At 43.2% G+C, this 9,151-nt stretch overlaps 1 long non-coding RNA gene across 1 annotated transcript in view; it reads left to right on the top strand.

Annotated features, from left to right (window-relative positions):
* Positions 1-1,712: 1,712 nt before the first annotated feature.
* The window catches only part of LOC102498048 (uncharacterized), a 52,156-nt gene continuing 44,717 nt past the window's right edge, over positions 1,713-9,151 (top strand). Inside the window, exon 1 of the long non-coding RNA XR_336720.3 lies at positions 1,713-1,849. This is a non-coding gene — a long non-coding RNA (uncharacterized LOC102498048). The remainder of the gene's footprint in view (positions 1,850-9,151) is intronic.

A 9,151-nucleotide genomic window follows, 5' to 3' on the forward strand; every position in this document is an offset into this window, starting at 1 on the left:
TACTTTCTCCCTTGTCTGTCTAACAAGGGCACACGCCCAACAGTAAAAATCTCTCAAAAAAAAAAAAAGAAAATGGAGGAAAAGGGATTTTGGTGCAGCATCCCCACCAGGGTGATTTCTCGCTTCTGTCTCCAGCAAGGACACATGTCCAATAGCAAAAATCTCTCTTTAAAAAAAAAGAAGGAAAAGACTTTGATAAACCCTTTCTTAATTACCAGAAAGACTTATCAGAATAGAGAAAACATCACCTTATCTCCTGTTACCATATTTGGTGACAGACTAGGTTTAAGACAGTTCAGATGGTAGATACAATAAAGGCAAACTTTGGGAATAAAGTGTAAATTTTTAGAGAGCAATATAGACAGACTTTCTAAGGTATCACAAGTTATGACAGCCCAAAGCACACCTTCAATCCCTCAAGAGTAAATAACATTTTCTAGGGCCTTATCTACCCATTTCAGCCAGAGTTCCTCTCCCTTCTGAAATATGATCTAAACCTCTGAACACTATTCAGTGTTTGATAGCTGGAAGAGGAGGTTATACCACGCAAATTTTGTTCACGCAAGGAAGAAGGAACAATAATTACTAATACTTGGCCATGGAAAACTACAATCTTTCCCTTTCCAGACTTTTCTGCCTCCGTTCTAAAGCACTAGTGCAGGGTTCAGGCTCTAGGGATGTTCGTTCATGTGAGACCCCTATCCCATAGCAGACCCTCCTTCTAGCTTTGTTATACAGACTTTATTCCACAGAAAACGGTACCATCATCCCACAATCCAAAGTCCCTAATAGAAAGCACTGACCCTGGAAGCTGGGATATGTATTTGCATAAAATTCTTTAAACTTACCCGGAAGTGCAATGTAGGCCGCACGAGTCCAGGCGGGGACTATAAGCTTAACCTCCTTTGGGAATCCAAGACACAGCACCAACACGGTTCCCCTCAGTAAGCCTCTGTCTACAAAGATTCAAAAGTTACTTCCCTGAGCAACTGGGGGAATTTCAGCAGTACCGGAAATCCGCACGTTATTACAGGCAGGTAAACGGAATAAGATATAGGAAAGCGACAGGCTCCTGTGGCACGGATGGAAAATGAACTCAGTGCTGACTGTCGCCTCTCTCTCTCACACTCACACACAGGCTCCGACTGTCTACAGAGCTCCCCTCCACCGCCCTCCCTACCTCCCTACCCCGTGGTCATCTTCGACTGGACCACCCCGATTCCGGAGCTTCAGGAACCCCCTTTGGAGACCTAGAAGTACACAACCACCTTCTGACAAATCAATTACTGAATACAAAGCCCAGGTCACCTCTTTCCCCGCCCTGGACCCGCACATCCCCACGCTCCTGTCGCTCTCCCCACCCGGCCCAAACCAGCGGCTGCACCTTCCGTAAGGCGCTCCTCCTCTCCTACTGACATTCACCCACGTTTCTGCTCCTACCTTCGAGAAGGGACTCCCCTCCACTCCCAGTGTGCCCAACATCCTTCTTTCACACTCAAACTCACCTTCCAAAAAACACAGGATTTCAATCCACGTCCAGCAGCGAAAGACCAACTCCCCAACTCCACGAGGCGGAAAGTCCAGCGCTGCACATGCGCAGAAGGAATCTGGAAAAGTCGCTCTCATAGTCCGGCGCTGATGACGTCACGAGCCAAGAGACTACATTTCCCACAAGGCTCTGCAATCCTCAAATAGACTCCGAAGTTCTGTTTTCTCAGCAGAGTCTGGTCGCCAGGAGACCCGGACTTGATCAGGAGGAATGGTCTCTCTGCACTTGACTGAAAGATTGGATTCTAATTCTTTATTAAATTCTGGTTTGACATGTTGGGGGCAATGGAGAAATTCGCACGTGAGTCACTTAGTCAACCACACTTATATGTAACTCCTTTTTGTTGTTTTGATATATGCCCATATCTATATTTTGTATGGGCATTCTAAAGCACAGAAAATAATGTATTTCTCTTAAATTTGTTAGCAAACCATGATTAATATGGTAACTCTTGTGATCACTAAAATATAATTGTCCTTACCCACTAAGCTAATTTTTGAGTGTTCAGTGATATTACATAGTTAGAAAACAGTTCTAATGTATATATGGAAAAAATAGCAGGATCATAGGGTAGTGCATTTCACAGTTTGTTCACACTTCAAGTGTCATATTTATATGCCCCAAAGTGCTCATGATTCATCTATCAAATCTTTAGTTATTTGTGGGGTGTGTGTGTAACATGTTCTTGTTTTATTGACACTTCTCCGATTTATTCCACTAACCAGGCAAGGAGTGCCACATGGGGATTTTACAGAGCTTTCTTAACCACCAAATTACTCTTCAAACATGGAGATGCCCATCTTGACTAGGGTTGATGTCGACTTGAGGGTGAAATGGGGGGGCTGGAGTGAAAACTGGGTAAAATTTTGGGAGGGTCAGACAAGGGTTATGAGAAGCTTGATATTGTTCAAAGTATATCCCTGGCTTTTGCTTTTCCTATTATATACCCAGCCTTGGTCAAATTCCTGTGTCTTCTCTGATGCTGCATTTGTTTTAAAGTAATTCTATTCTACAGACCCAAAGAACTTAGTCTTGATCTTCACCGCACTCCCTCACCTTCTGCGTTCGAATCCCCAGCCTCCCTTCTTAAAACCTCTGGAACCCAGGTCTCTCTATTAAATGCCTATTGGTGGGACCAGCAGATGATGTAATGGTTACATTGCTGGACTCCCACGTAGTTGACTGTGGTTCAAATCCTGGACCCAGCGTATTAAAACTCACACCAGGCTCGTGAGAATGCAGGTCTAAGATCCCAAGAGGAGAACAGAGGAGAAGAAATTGTGTGGCCTTCCCCCCAGCATGATTTCTCACTTTCTTTCTGTCTCTCTCCCTCTAAAAACCAAACAAACAAAAACCTATTGGTATGATATTGGGGGATTCTTTAAATATGAGATAACAGGCAGGGATTGAGTGATGAGAAGTAGTCCCTGACATTTCTGTCTCTCTAAAATATAGGTGTCATTACTTCTCTTTATGGGCTTCAGGTTTCCACCTGTAAAAATGGAGACAATAATAATACACATTTGGGTGTGTAGACTTCACCTGGGGCTCGCTTGTAGTAATGGAAAGGCCAAGAGTACAATATCTTTCCTTATCCTGTGATGATAAAGTTTCCAGAGACATGGAGAGGAGGCTCAGAGATTACCATGAGGTGTTTCCAGCATTAGCCTTGTAATGTGGTTTTCAGTGGTCAAGCTTATATTTCTTTAGTTAAAATAATTTATAAGGGATTCGCTCCATGACCTGTTGGTTAAGGCAGCTGAAGCCCATATGGTCAGCCTCACAGTTCAAGTCCTGGACTTGGCTTGAGAAACACATAGGCATAGCCAAAATCCCAGAGGGCAGAAGAAGTGGAGAAGGAACTGTAGCATGACCATGGTCCATGTGAGGTACTTATTGCTTTCCCACTCTCTTTCTCTCTCTTTCTTCAGTGAGTGCACACGTCCTTTCAGTTAGCTTTAAAAAAAAAAAAAAAAGAAATATAATTGATCTTAGTATATTGATCTTGTATCCTGTTACTTTCCTGAATATGTTTATTTTAGTAATAGTTTGTACTGAATTCCTTATGACTTTTTTTATTTTTTGGAGAGGTTTTTTTTTTGCTATAGGAAATGTGCACTCACCAGAAAGACAGAGAGAGACAGAGAGACAGAAAGTGAGAAATCACCCCCCAGGGGAGATTACCACGCCACAATTCCTTCTCCTCCATTCTCCTCTTGGGATCTTCGGCACATATGCACACACGTCCAGTTTGAGGTTAAGCCACCAGGTCCGTGACTCGAACAACGGTCGACTACATGAGAGTCCAGCGACATAGCCATTACGCCAACTGCTGGTCCCCCTTATGACTTTCTAAATTCTAGGTTATGTCATCTACAAATAAAGGTAACCGTATGTATTTCTTTCCAATGTAAATACCATTTATTTATATCTGTAGTGATTCTTCTCATTAGTCGACCTTAGAAGTTCCTAGTGAGCAACATATGTTTCAGAGGCCACACAAGGATGAAATTGTGCCCTTCTGTGGTGGCAGGAGCCATAGGCATCTTCCCATAATCCCTAGTGTGTATGCACATGTCCCAACCATACCCCTAACCAGGTATATGTGTTTCATCTGGTGTGTTACCATGCTGGGCTGTCCATAGGACCCTGTAGATTTGCAGATAAGGGTACTTTTGGCCCGTAAGTAGGGTCTCTTTGGCAGTGGGTCTGCTTTCAATGTGGCATAATGCTATAGCTGATCAGGGCCCTGGATGACAGGGTGACCCTGTGCATGTTCCTTCCTTGGAGCAGTACACTGTTCTGGGCCTCAGAAATATCCTGTATCAGAATGAGGGAGAACTAGAGGGCTCTCCCATAGCTAGGACCGTGGTCCATGGTAGCACTGGGGGCTACTGGGGGTGTCTCACTTTTTCCCAGCACTGGGGCATCTCTAGTGCCCTAGACTAGACCAGACTGCAAAGACTAGAGTAAGTGTCAACATTAACACACACACAAGGATAAACAATAACCAGGAAATGGGACCAGCAGATGATGTAATGGTTACAAGGCTGGACTCCTACATAGTCGACCATGGTTCGAGTCCCAGACCTGGTGATTTAAACTCATGTTGGGTGCATGTGCATGCGTGCCCAAAATTCCAAGAGGAGAATGGAGGAGAAGGGATTGTGACATGGCCATCCCACCTGGGAGTGATTTCTGGCTTTCTGTCTCTCTGTTTTCCCAGCAAGTCCATGCTCCCTATAGCAAAAATCTATTAAGAAAAAAAAAAAAGCAAGAATAATCAGGACAACATGATGCGACTGATGGGTGAAGTAAAGTGCAGGACTGACTGACACTAAAGGGAGTATGAAGGATCTGCCTGACAGATTTTATAGTCGTGGCTTTAAGCATGACACACTTAAAGAAATTAAATAGAAACCTTTCAACATACTTCTGATGTACATGAGGCAGGGTTCTATAAGAGCTTTGAGGCTAGAATTATTACTATGGGTGTCTGAAATATATAGCCTTTTAAAGAGACTGTTTTGTTTTTCTGTTTGAGTTTTATTTGCAATTTATAATCAGTTATTCATTTGTTCAACAGGTATTTGTTCAACAACTCACTGCCTCAAACATAGTTTTAGTGCCTGGGTACATATTGGTGAATATAGGAATTCAGGCATTGTTTCAGTCCAATAAAAGAGAAAGATGTTATAACCATACAGATATACACATAAGCTATAACTGTGATAAAGGGTATGAGAACACCAGAGCTTTCTATAAAGAGGTAACAATTGGTAACAATACCAACCACAGTGTGGGGACTCTGAGAAAGGAAGAATAGCAGTTTATCAGGTTATGATGGAGGAACAGTATCTGAGAATGATAGAAAGAAAAACTTATGCAAAGACCCCTGTGATAAATAATTTGGTGCAGATATGAACAGGAAATGAGACCCAGTGGCTGAAGTGTAGTGGAAAAGAAGACAAGGTTGAAAAGATAAACAGGATCTATAGCTTATCTTAACATAGGCTTTATTTTAAAGAGAAGTTTAGAGGGCTTAAAATGCCCCAGAGAATAATAGGAGCCAATTCACATTTCAGAAAAATTAGTCTAACTGCTATGTGTACAATGGATGGAGAGGGGTGAAAGTGGAATCAGGGAAAACAGGACGAAAACTGTTGGAGATGTTCAGGGAATAGAATGTGGTGTATTTGTGATGTACTGATAATGGATTAGATGTGGGTTGGATAATGGATTGGATAATGGATTCAATGGGATGACTCATTCAGAAATGACTCAACTGTAATTCTATGAGTCCTAGATTGAGCAAAAAAATGCTGACTTTGCATCAAGTTGTGAAGGGCCTTTAATGTTGCTGTGGGAGGGGAGATATAAATGTCATCTGGAAGTCAGCAGGGTTCCCATTGATGGCTTGAGGCAGAGAGTATTAATATGAAGGAAGAGGCAGAAGGAGAGAGGAGATGATGGCCAGGAGGAAGGATGACTGCACCTGTAGAAGTAATTTTGTCTGTAATTGGGCAGCCATTTTAGGGTACTGAGTTCCCTAGAAAGTCAAAATTTATCATACAGGAACAAGGTCATGGATTCAAGGACAGTTGAGGAGAGAGAGGGCACTGGTGAGAACCGCAGGGGATAAGAGGACAGTAGAACTAGGTAACATAAAAAGGTAAAGTCTGATCGCTCTTTGCCCCACTTAACAGAGGTCAAGGGAAAAGAACAGAATAAATATGAAACAGAAGTGACCCTGCTGCCATAACAGTACCCTCCTCTGGCACTGGGAGGTCATGCAGGATTTGTGGTTCATATGTGGAATTAGAATATTGTGAGGGGGACCAGCAGATGGTATAGTGGTTAAGGCACTGGACTCCACGTGGCTGACCATGATTTGAGTCCTGGGCCTGACAGCTGGGCCTGTGGGCATGTGTGCTCAAAATCCTGGGAGGAGAATGGAGGCATAGAAAGAGTGACATGCCCACACCCTGGGAGGTGATTTCTCTTGTTCTCTCTCACTGACTCTCTCTCTACCCCTGACCTCTCTCTGGTGAGCACATGTGCCTTTTAAGGCAAAAACCTTTAAAAAAATGTTATGAGGTATTCTTTCTTCACACATTAATGGGGTCTGTGACATTTCACATCACTCCATTTCTTCTCTGAAATCTTGAGATCACATACTCCCTTTCATGTGAATTTCTTTTGGAGAAAAGAACATAGCTTTGTTTCTGTTTTCCGCCTATGGAATGACTCACTTTGCCCTGGTAAAGTTCAGGTAGAGCCTGACCTGCTTGCTGGACAGCAGCTCTGCTGGTGCTGGATGGTGAGCTCAGGATTGAGCTCCCCAGGAGCACTTGACCAGCCCCCTGGGTCCAGCCCCATGGTCTCCTCCAGATCCTCCCTCCACCACCTCCTCCAGAGACCATGCTTGTCCAACAGCTGCCACTACCTCCAGGTTTCAAGATGGCCACTCTCTCTGGGCTCCTCTGTCTGAGCTCCAGCACCCTAGAACCCTGAAAGCCCAGGTCCTGGATTGGAGAAAAGGTGGAAGAAGCAGCCGAGTTTAGCACAGAGGACTTCAGGAGAAACATGAGAAGGTAGAGGAGAAGACAGGCCAGAAAGAATGAAAAAATAGAGGAGGAGAAGGGTAGAGTCAAGGAAGATGGAGAGGAGGAGGATGAAAGGGAGAAGATGAAGAAAAGGAAGATGATAAAGGCCATGCTGAGGAGAGCTGCTGAAAAGGATGACAAAGGTCCCCAGCAGTGGAAAATGGGATGTCAGCTAAGCCCTTGCCCCCAGGCAGGGGTGGGAGCCTCCTCAGGGCCTCAAGAAGGGTATGAGACAAGACAGGAACAGCAGCTTCTTCCCGGGTCCTGCACCTGGGCTGTCACTCATACGTTCTCCCTGGCTTCTTGTTTCCATCTCTCCAGACAGACCCTTCTGCCCTTACTCTGCAATGGTCCCCCTCCTGACCTCCTTCTCAGTGTCCCACAGTCTCCAGGGCTCCTCCCTTTCCTGGCTTCTTCACCCCCCCTCCCCACCAACTCTGCCCTCCTCTGGTGACCTCTCCACCTGACCTCTATACCCCAGTCTCATATCCTACCTCATTTCTACCTGACCTGATCCCTGGATCTCCCTAAGACCCCTCCTCTCAGTTTGCCAGGTATGGGTGGAGCTGGGGTGGGGGCCAGATCCTTGAAGCTGCCCACTCTCCTCCCTTTCTTGTATAATTTAATAAAGAATTGGTTATGCAATTGTTAAAAAAAAAAAAAAAAAAAAAAAAACCTTACACCAGGTACATGTGCATGTATACCCAAAATCCCAAGAAAAGAATTGAGAAGAGACCGTAGCATGGCCATCCTCCTGGGGGTGATTTCTCCCTTTCTATCTCTCCATCTTTCTCTATCTCTCAGTACCTTATAACAAAAACCTCTTTTAAAAATAAAAAGAAAGAAAGATGGCTGGCACACTAATAATCAGGAACATAGAAATTAAGTTCCTAATTTTTTTCTATAGTTATATTTTTGACTGACTTCTTATTGGATGTGATTATATAGTTGCTATTTGTACCCAGTGATGTGGTAGATAAAAGACTTATGAAAAGAATGGAAGCATCAACCTGCTGTTGCCTTGTGCTTGTATTATCTCATTCCAGTTTCTTTAAATAAATTTTTAGAAATCACTTGTCTTCTCTAAAAGTTAGTAATATAACCCATTAACAAGCTTTTTGGGCCATGCAAACTGGAGCATGTGTCACAACACTGGGAATAAAGGCTGAAGGAGTCTGTAGTTTTGTGAACTAAGCCTTCCTTCAGAAACGGTCACACCCTACAGAATGTACGGGTGATTATCTCACAGCCTAAGTGATGGTGTTATGTTGACTCAGACATTAAATATCAATAACATTTACCAGCTTCCTTAAAGACAGAAACACATTTAAATATATTTTTCCTATATTTCACTGAAGATAAGTTTTAATGAAACTAATACACTTGGATATTTATCATTGCTCAAACTTCAGTGTATTTTTGTCAGCCAAATGGAGCATTTTATAGCTAAATTTGGTCAAAAATAGTTTTGGTATTTGCTTAATGCATCACCTTCATGGTATAGGAAATGAGGATTTTGCTGGCTTTCAGGACACCAGATATATTCACTGTATAGTAAATACACCAATATTTAATGATTTAATGTTTTTGAGCAGAAAAGGGTGTCTTTGAGTGTGTGTGTGTGTGTGTGTGTGTGTGTGTGTGTGTGTATATATACACATACTATACATATACATACATACACATGAAGAAGGTACTCAGCTCTCTGTTTTATTTGCTATGCAGATTTGAGAAGACTATACATGTGAATGATAAGAAATGAAAAACTTATAAGAATGCTCATTAGTTGGAGTTTCTGAGCAACATTAAAGTGTGTATGTACACAGATGTTTTTTCCTATAAGGTGTATGCACTTGCCAGGGAGAGAAGGAAAGTGAGAAACCATCCGGGCAATGGGGATGTCATGCCACAGTCCTTTTTCCTCCATTCTCTTCTTGGGATTTCGGGCACACATGCACACGTGCCCAGCGTGAGTTTAAGCCACCAGGTCCGGGAC

This window comes from Tupaia chinensis, unplaced genomic scaffold (assembly GCF_000334495.1).
Source record: "Tupaia chinensis unplaced genomic scaffold, TupChi_1.0 Scaffold142285_1, whole genome shotgun sequence".
In the NCBI taxonomy this organism is placed as follows: Eukaryota; Metazoa; Chordata; class Mammalia; order Scandentia; family Tupaiidae; genus Tupaia; species Tupaia belangeri.